Here is a 10,875-nt window from a genome sequence, read left to right as displayed (position 1 = left end):
ACGATTGCTCTCCGTCTTTGAATGGGAATGGAGAAAAGTAGGTCTTCCCAGAAGACCTCTCCAGCCCTGGTCCTTCCCTGCCGGGTTCGCGCTTCCAGTTATCATTTAGTGGGGAAGAAGCATCCTCTGGGTTTGGAGTCTGGATGCTAGCAGTCCCCGTGCAAACATCTGCCAGACCCTTTGCTTAGCACCCTCTCCCGTCGGCCCTGAAACTCTAGGCAGAGCCTTATTTCCAAGGGACCACAGGAGTGGCGAGACCTCGTGGGGTTATGATTGACAAGAATAAAGAGAAAAGTTTTAACATTTTGTCCATTTGAGTTTCATCTCAAAACCAAAAAATGGTACCTTGGAAAGTGATTGAGAGGAATTGGAAGAGGGTCTGGGGGTAGATTGGTGGCAGAAAAGGACGATATATCATTCCTAAATTATGGAGCAAAGAGTATCAGTTTCTTTATCTGTGGAATGGAGATTAAATATTTGCATTGTGTCTTTCACAAATCTGTGATAAGGAAAGTACTTATTTAACCGTATACAAATTTGAGTTATTATAAAACTATAGTAATAATGTCATCAACAAGCATTTAAGTACTTACTATGTGCCAGGAACTATGCTAAATAGGAAGGGGAAAAAATATATTCTCAAAGAATATATTTCTCAAAGAAAGTCTTTTGTGGGAGACAATATACAAACAATTATTCACAAACAAGATATATACACAATAAATTAGAAGTAACCTGAGATGAAAAACAGGATAGCATTAAAGGAGGTCCAGAGCATCTTACAGAAAACAAGGTTTTTATTTGAGCCTTGAAGAAAGCCAAGGAAGTAAGGAGAGAATTCCAGAAATAGGAGACAGCCAGAGAAAAAGACACATCTTGGAAGATGGTTTGTCATGTATGAGTAACTAGAGCAAGGTTACTAATATTTTTTGGATCACACAGTAACTAAAGTGAATTAAATTGTAAAAAGATTTGGAAAGGTACGAAAGGGCCAAGGTATGTAGGGTTTTGAAAGCCAAACAGAGAAATTTATATTTGAGATAGTAGAGAATAATTGGAGGGGAGGAGAGGGAACACAGTGAATGACCATGGTCAAACTTATCCTTTAAGAAGAGTGAAGGATAGATGAGAGAGAATGAGAAATCAAAGATGACTCCTAGATTGTAAGCCTGGGTAGCAGTAGGATGATGGCACTTTTTAAAAGGTTTTTTAAACAATAGTTTTTTTTCCCCAAATATATGCAGAGAGTTTTTAACATTCACTTTTGCAAAATCATGTGTTCCAAATTTTTCTCCCTCTCTTCTTTTCTCCCTCCTTCCCTAGACAGCAAGCAACCTAAAATAGATTAAACATTCTTCTAAAGTTCTTTTTATAAAGTCCTTCTTCATATTTCCATATTTGTCATGCTGCTTAAGAAAAATCAAATCAAAACGGGAAAAAAACAAGCAAACAAACAACAGCAAAAAGGTGAAAATACTATGCTTTGATTCACATTCAGTCTCCATAGTTCTCTCTCTGCATGTGGATGGCTCTTTCCATCATAAGTCCATTGGAATTGCCTCCAATCATCTCATTGTTGAAAAGAGCCAAGTCTATCACAGTTGATCATCATATAATCTTGTAACACTATTTTCTTGGTTCTGTTCACTTTACTTAATATCAGTTCATGTAAGTCTTTTCAAGCTTTTCTAAAATCAGCCTGCTCATCATTTCTTATAGAACAATAATATTCCATTATATACATTTCCTTAACTTATTCATTCATTCCCGAGTGGGTAGGTATCCACTCAATTTTCAGTTCCTTGCCCCTGTAAAAAGAAGTGCTACAAACATTTTACACAAGTGGATCCTTTTCCCTTTTATATGAAGGACAATGTCATTTTCAACAATAATAAGGAAGTTAGGAAAAGGCAAGGTTTGAGGGAAAAGATAATAAATTCAGTTTTGGGCACATTGAATTTAAGATGTCTAAGGGATATCCAGTTAAGTTGTCCAAAATACATATGGAGATTTATTTTTGAAGGGTCACAATACAGATGAAACTTGATAATTAGATGTGAAAACCCTGCAATGTAAAACTTAGTTTTTTCTAGATTTAATAATGGCATATGGCAGGCCTCATTGTAATAAATTGCTTTGTAATTTTGCTGCCCTCTGGTGGTTAAACTTTTTAAAAATAGGAATTGTCATTTAGACAATCTTAGAGTCCTGAGATTGTATATAGAAGACTCCTTAGAAATTGTCTTTCAAAGATGATGAAGTAAAGGCAGGAACTTGCCAGAGCTTTCTCAAATTTCCCCTCAAAGAATTTTAAATAACACCTCAACACAAATTCTGGAGTTGCAGAATCCACAAAATGATACGGTAAAACAATTTTCCAGTCCAAGACAATTTAGAAGGTTGGCAGGAAACATCTGTTTGGTGAGAGAAGAATGCAGTCCAGTGTAGACCCCAGGAAACTAGCAATTTCACCTTGAGGTAATTGAATCAGTAGCTGCAGTAAAGTCTTCTGAAGATAGCCCACAGATAGTAAGGTAGATTCAAACAATTGGTCAGAAGGAGATTCCAGGGGCCCCTTTGCTGGCACCAGGGGCAGGACTCTGTTGCATTTCCCATAATTGGATTCCATCTTCTAACACATGAGAGCTTGCAGTGCCAAAGGAGCAGGTGTGCTGATCACAGATGAAGAGCAGAAAAGGACATTTGTGATCACTCAGAGGACAGTGCACAAGCCAGGAGAGTAGTAAACACATATCTCCCTACATCACATCACCTTGAAGAATCAAAAACTGATATAATCCTATAATTATTTCTGAAAACAGCTGCACAAAAACCCTAAAGCTTGGGACACTGCCCAAGCTTCACCCCTGAAACAGAACTCCATTTTAGGACAGAGATAAAAGTCAAGAAATAGGCTAGAAGAATAAGCAAACAACAGAAAAGGATTTTGACTATAGAGACAATATGGTGACAACAAAGATCAAAACACAAAGGTCAGAAGAATTCAATAAAGTCAAAACTACTAAATCCATAGTGTCTCAAAGAAAAATATGAATTGGTCTCAGAGCATGGAAGAATTCAAAGGGCTTTTTAAAATCAGGTCAGAGAGATAGAGAAAAAATTGGAAAGAGAGATCAGAATCACGCAAGAAAATTGTGAAAAAATAATCAACAGCTTGTTAAAAGAGGAACAAAAATATTGAAGAAAATAACACCTTTAAAATAGAATAAATAAAATGGTAAAAAGAGATACAAAAAATTCAAATGAAGAAAAGAGTGTTTTGAAAAGCAGAATCGACCAAATGGGGAGGAAAAAGACAAAAATTCATTGAAGAAAAGAACTTAAAAAGTAGAACTGTCCAAATGGAATACAAACATAAGAACTCACAGGGGAAAAAAAAGATTCTTTGAAAATTAGAATTGGAAAAATAGAAGCTAATAACTTTATGAAATATCAAGAAACAGTGAAAGAAAATCAAGAGAATGAAAAAAGAGAAAATATAAGATAGCTCATTGAAAAAACAACTAAGCTGTAAAATAGATCAAAGAGAGATGACTTGGGCAATTAGGTGGCGCAGTAGATAGAGCATCAGCCCTGAAGTCAGGAGGACCTGAGTTCAAATTTGATCTCAGACATTTAACACTTCCTAGCTATGTGACCTAAGGCAAGTCACTTTGACTTTTTAGCCAAACAAAAAACAAAAAACAAAAAACAAAAAACAAAGACAGATGATTTGAGAATTATTGGGCTAACTGGAAGTCATAATCCAAAAAAAAAAAAGAATCTCAACATCATTTTTCAAGATACTATTCAAAAAAAACTTTTCCAATAATCTGGAACCAGAAAATAAAATAGAAAATGAAAGAATCCACTAATCACGTCCTGAAAAAGACCCCAAAAAGAAAATTTACAGCAATATTTATAGGTGTATTCCAGATCTCTCAAGTCAAGGAGAAAAAAGAAACAATTCAAATATCATGAGGCTATGGTCAGTAAAACACAAGATCCGGCAGTTTCTACCTTAGAGATTAGAAAGCTTGGAATATGGTATTCTAGAGGACAAAAGAGCTAGGATTACAACCTAGAATCATCTATCCAGTAAAAGCATAATTTTTCAAGGAAAACAAATAGATATTCAACGAAATGAAAAGACTTTGAAGCATCACTGATAAAAAGATCAACTAGAGCAGGATAGAAAATTTGGCTTTCAAATACAAAAGAAGATAAAAAGGTAAACAGGCAAAAAAAACTATAAGATATTCAAGGTTAAACTATTTGCATTTCTACATCAGAAAATGATACTTGTGGCTCCTAAAAACTTTCTCATTATTAGGGCAGTTAGAAAATATATATATAAAGAGAGAGGACCTGGGTGTGAGTTGAGTATGATGGGATGATTATCTTAAAAAAAAAAAATGTAAAGGGTGAGAAATAGGAATGAACTGGGAGAAGGGGAAAGGAAGAGGTGGAATAAAGTAAATTATCTGGCATAAAAGAGATCTGAAAGAGCTTTTATAGTGGAAAGGATGATAGGGGAAGGGGAAGGGGGAGCATAGATGAACCTTACTCTCTAATAGGCTCAAAGAGGAAATAACATATACACTCAGTTGGATAAAGAAATCTATCTTACCCTACAGGAAAGAAAAAAGGGAAAGAGATAAGAGAAAAGGTGAGTGGGGAGTGGGGAAGAGAGATTGATAGAAAGAAAGATGGACTAGGAGAGGTAAAAGTCAGAGACAAAATACTTTTGAGGATATATAAAGAGAGAGAAAAGACAGAAAAAATAGCCAAAGAAACAGGCAGTTCAGGAACAGAGACAGAAAGGAAGAAAAAATAGGGAAAATAGGATGGAGGGAAATACAAAGTTAGTAATTATAACTGTGGGGGGAAATGTTATAATTTTTTTCTGAAAAAAAAACTCATTTATGGAGCAACTAGGTGGCACAGTGGCTAGAGCACTAATCCTGAAGTTAGGAGGACCTGAGTTCAAATGTGATCTCAGATACTTAACACTTCCTAGCTGTGTGACCCTGGACAAGTCACTTAACCCCAACTGCCTTAGCAAAAAAAAAAAAAAAAACACCAAAAAACTCATTTCTCAAATATATAGAAAACTAAGTCATTGAAACAGTAAAGCATTTGTTGTGGTGGTTATTATTCAAGTGTTTCCAGTCTTGACTGACTCTTTGTAACCCCATTTTCTTGGCAAAGATGTCAGAGCGATTAACCATTTCTTTCTCTAGCTCATTTTACAGATGAGAAAACTGAGGCAAACAGGATTAAATGACTTGCCTAGAATCACAAAACCAGTAAATATTTGAGACCACAATTAAATTCAGGAAAATGAGTCTTCCTGACTCCAGGCTTGGCCCTCTACCTATGGTGCCATCTAGCTGCCTTTTATAAATTCTTAAGAATGTCACAATTGAACTGTTTGAAACTGACTATTTTTCTAGATATATCAATGTACGATCCTTTATATGTCAAATACTTTTTTAAATTTAAAAAGGAATAAACCAAATCTGTCCTAAGATAAAAGATAAATAAATATAAATCAATGAATGAACAAATAAATAATAAAAGGATAACTATAATACTAAGTAGGAAGCAATGGAGTAAAAGGGGGAAAGGGTCAGAGATAGCTTCAGAGAGGATATGGCAACTGAAGGGAAGAAATCTTGATGTTAAAAGAAAAAAAAAGTATTCTTTTCACAATATTGCCCTAATTTAGCAGATTAGTAACTCGATTTACTTTTTAAAGGGTATGTAATTAATGAACCTTAATCCTCATCTGTAAACTGGGATAATGATACTTGCATTATCTTGCAAGACTAACATCTAAGTGGCTATGTGGACAGAGTGCTAGGTCTGAAGTCAAGAAGACTCATCTCCCCCATTTAAATTTGGCTGTGTGACCCCCCCCCCATCTCCATCCTTCACACTATCTTTCATCTGCTTTCTTGCCCTAGAATCATTCTGTCCCTGTGGTTATCTCAGCTTGGAAAATCCCTCTCCCCATCCATCTCTCTCTCTTTTCTGACCCCCTTCTGACTCTGGACTGTTGACCACACCCCGCTTTTTAGCTTTCTTTTATGTGTTATCTATCCTCATTAGAATATAAACTCCTTTTTGCCTATTTTCCAGTTCATTTGTTTTGTTATGAGATACCCTACATTTTATTCTATTTTTTTCATCTTTTAACTTAGTTTCCCTAATTCTTGTAGTCTCATGGACATTGGCTTCTATTTTATCTAACTTTTATGAAGAAGTGATTTTTATGAAGCAATGTTATGAAACTTCTGTACTACACAAGGAATTCTCTCTCTGATTCTTTTTTCTACAGTTCTCATCTTTCTTCCAGCTGCCAACTGTACACCAGCAGCTAGCAAAGCCTGTGGCTACAGAGGTTACAGAAAGATATCTAGATATTGATCTCCATCACTCCATTGCTCCCTAAGGTGCAATGACAGGCAGTTTTCTGCTTTGGCTACACATATGGTATGCTATAAATTCACCTGTGCAGTTCCCAATAGCCCCAAGGAGTCATTAACTGTGAGAATTACCATGTACATAGTATGTACAAAGAAAAACTATAGGTATGAGCAATTGTACATATAAAAGGACATCCACTAGATAAATGAATGGTCCCAAACAGAACCCCACAGCCGGTTAAAAGACATACACTAATCCTACATATAAGCACCAGCAGTGGTATGCCATAGTTTAAGTTTTATCCTTTGGCTGCCCGTCATCCTGAGGGATGAATTTTTATTTGGAGGATCATGAAGAAAGCAGTTCCTGAATATGAGACAAGCTTATTGGAGGTAATGTGAGAAGGGATGTTGTAGAAAGGAAAAATTCTTTTTGAGTACACATAATGAGCCAACTCAATTTTGGTGAGAAGTCCAGTGCAGGGAAAAAGTGGATCATCTGGATCTGAATGTCAAATGTTATAAATATAGCCTGATAATTCTGGGCCAAAGGCACATCCATAACGAAAAAGATTGTCATAAAGTATTTGAAAATCTTCTAGAATCTAAATAAAGACTTTATGTGGGATATTCTTCCTCCAATAGATCCATTTTAAAAGAGCTTGGCTGCTTCATTTTCAGGGGTAAACATAGTTCCTGACTATGGCATTTATCTAATGTATGTGTTACACATATGGTTATGGGCAACTTTTTGTCCAAAATTCTAGCACTTTCATGGCTCACCCACTTGGCTCCCTTTGCTTTATATGTCTTTTATATTTGATCTTAATGAATAACATATGCAAATATTTTTCCAATTAACTGCTTTCTTTTCTAAATTTTGTTATATTGATTTTGTTCATGAAAAAAGCTTAAAATTTTATATGCAATCTCAACTTCCTACTTTATCTTCTATGATTATCTCTATTAATATCTAACATTTATATGATAAAGGTTTGCAAAATACTTTACATATGTTATCTCTCTTGCTCCTTATAACAACCCAGTAAGTTGCTAATCATTACCATTGCATTTTACAGGCCAGAAAGCAGATATTGAGTGGTTAAATCAGATATGAAATTAATAGAGTGCTGGTTCTGGAGATAGGAAGACTTGAGTTCAACTCCAGCCTCCAGCACTTAACATGAGCAAGTCACTTAACTCATTTGCCTAAAACAAAGCCCCTCCTGTTTGACTGCCTTGATATGGCAGAGGAGACTGGTATAGCTCAATGAAACTTTAGAACTATGCTAAATAGGGATATTCAAGATACATAGGTCATAAAGGAGAACTCTGACCCCAAAAAAGAAAAAAAGTGATCCATTGGAGAAAAAAATGTCAAACCACTCCAATGTCTTTACCAAGAAAGCCCCATGGGAAAAAAATAATAATCCATAAGGTCACAAAGAGTCGGACTTGACTGAATGACTGAACAACAATATGTCAAGGACTGTGCTAAGTGGTGGGGATACAAAGAAAGCTATGTCATTTTCTACCTTCAAGGAGATCCCAATATAATAGTCAACACATAAATAGAAGCTGAAAATTCATCTTAAAGGGAAAGCCAACATATATATAGAAGCTGAAAATGATCTGAAGAGGCAAGAGTTTCTGAGTTGATTTCATCTTGCAGAATGATGAGTGTCTGGAGATCATGGAATCCAGGGAAGCAGCCCAGTAGAAAACAATGAGGTAAATTCCCTGGATACCCTCCTTAATGGTGAAGGATCTAGGAATAGCTCTCCAATGTCCGCTCTCCATTTTCTCTAATGAGAGAGAGAGAGAGAGACAGAGACAGAGACAGAGACAGAGAGACAGAGACAGACAGAGAGAGAGAGAGAGAGAGACAGAGACAGAGACAGAGACAGACAGAGAGAGAGAGACAGAGACAGAGACAGAGAGAGACAGAGAGAAACAGAGAGAGACAGAGACAGACAGACAGACAGACAGACCCCCAGGGGCAGAAAAAGCTGAGGAAGTTTGAGTTTCCAAACTGATGTCATATTACAGGACAAGTTTCTAGAGATCATAAAGTCCAGGAAAGTAGCTGATTGGAAAATGAAGTGTCTTGTCTAGGGTCACACAGCTAATAAGTATTTGAGGCGGAGTCTAGACTCAGATCTTTCTTTCTCCAAATCCAACTATCTATATATTAATGTTGCTTAACGACCCATCTCCAGTTTTGTTATTATTTTACCCTTAGTTAATAGTTCTACCCTTAGTCTTGCCCCTTAACTAACCCTTTAGTTGTGAAGAATTCCTCTTTATAGTCTTCTTTAATTTGATACCAAAAGTTTGACACTAAACTTGAGTTTCAAAGGAATTTCGTCATAAAGACATATAAGGGGAATATTTCCTTTAAAGTAGGGACAGGACCAGTAGACAGATAGCCCCACTAGATGAAAAACCACAAAAACTAGCTGAGGGGGAATCACCACAATGCCAAATATAACTAATTTAGTTTCATGGGGCAGCCCTTCAAATACTTAGAGATTGACTTCACATCCTATCTTTTCAGGAGAATGCTTGATACATTGCTAATCTTACATGTTAGAACCAACTTGACTGAACAAGTTGTGGTATATTATTGTGATAGAATGGTGCCACAAGAAATGATGAGCTCAGTCATCTTAGGAAAACATGTATAAACTTGCACAAAATAATAGACAATAAATGAGCAGAACCAAGAGAATGTTGTATAGAGCAACAGTAATATTGTTTTAAGATGGCTTTGAGCAAATACATTATTTTGACCATTACAAATATCTAAATTAATCATAAAGGATCTATGAAAGAAGATGCTATCTGCATCCAGTGAAAGAACTATGTAATTTTACAAACATATATGCATATATATGTATATATGTTTATGCATAACTCTTTTTAACTAATGGTTGCCATCTCTAGGTTAGGAGAGAAAAAAAGAAAAATAAATATACATGATATTGTATATAATAAAATTGCAGTTCTATGTGTAATCATCTTTTAAAATTATATTACATTATGGAAATGTTTGTTTTATTCCATAAATTAAAAACAAATAATTTTTTTAAAAAAAGAACAACTTTGAATAACTATGAAATGTATATAAGCATTCCTGAAAGCTGCATATTGACTTAGATAATCACATATTAACATTAAATGTGTTCTATTTGTTGTCAGCCCCTAGCCATAGCTTTGACATTTGCTCTCTAGTCCAGCCCATATCTGAACAGATAATCCTTTCTGCAACATCCTTGACCAAGTCATCTAGAATGTGTTTGAAGACTTCAATAACAAGGAATCAACACATTCTTTGGCAGCCAATTCTAGTAGTGAAGAGTTTCTTTCTTCCTTCCTTCCTTCCTTCCTTCCTTCCTTCCTTCCTTCCTTCCTTCCTTCCTTTCTTTCTTTCTTCTTTCTTTCTTTCTTTCTTTTTTTCTTTCTTTCTTTCTTTCTTTCTTTCTTTCTTTCTTTTTTTCTTCCTTTCTCTTTTCCTTCATTCCTTTCTTCCTTTCTTCCTTCCTTCCTTCCTTCTTTCTTTCTTCCTTCCGCAATTGAGATTAAGTGACCTGCCTGGGGTCACACAGCTAGTAAATGTAAAGTGTCTAAGGCTGGATTTGAACTCAGGTCCTCCTATCTTCAGAAGTGGTAGTCTATCCCCTGTGCCATCTAGTTGCCCTTTTTTTCTTTTTAAGAGTAGGTATCGCTATCTTGCCCATGGTGAAAATACAGCAGATAGTCACTGCTGGCCAAAGATCCTTCTCTGTTTCTGGCCTAGGCTAGTTTGTCTCTTTTTAGGCAGTCTGGTAGTCCCCTGCTCTCAGAGATATCCATTCATCTTAGCCCATTGCAGCTCAGAATTCCTGAGCTAAAATAATCCACTAGCCTGGGCCATCACAGCAGGAATTCCAAATTTGAAATTTTGGGATGTTTCTCCTTCCATAAAGCTAAAATTCTGCCTCATTGCTCTTGGTACTATCCTCAAGAGTTTTAACAGAAAAAATTCAATCCTTCTTCCAAGTGAAAGCCTATCAAATATGCAGCAGTTATATGTCTAGGTACCTATTAATGCTAAAAAGAGATAATTAAAAAAAACTATGATGTTTCAAACAAGATGTATTTATTAATTACCTAGCCTATTAATTACCTATATCAACTATAGGATGTCCTATAGCAGGGAACCTCAAAATATGGCCCGCGACCAGATAAGGCAGCTGAGGACGTTTATTCCCCTCACCCAGGGCTATGAAGCTTCTTTATTTAAAGGCCTACAAAACAAAGTTTTAATTTTTACTATAGTCTGGCCCTCCAACAGTTTGAGGGACAGTGAACTGGCCCCCTATTTAAAAAGTTTGAGGACCTCTGCCCTATAGGTTTAGATTGATGAGCCTATTACTCATGTGTCATGTATTATGCTAGATGC

Source organism: Antechinus flavipes, chromosome 1 (assembly GCF_016432865.1).
Source record: "Antechinus flavipes isolate AdamAnt ecotype Samford, QLD, Australia chromosome 1, AdamAnt_v2, whole genome shotgun sequence".
NCBI lineage: Eukaryota > Metazoa > Chordata > Mammalia > Dasyuromorphia > Dasyuridae > Antechinus > Antechinus flavipes.
Note: the sequence above shows the minus strand (reverse complement) of the source record.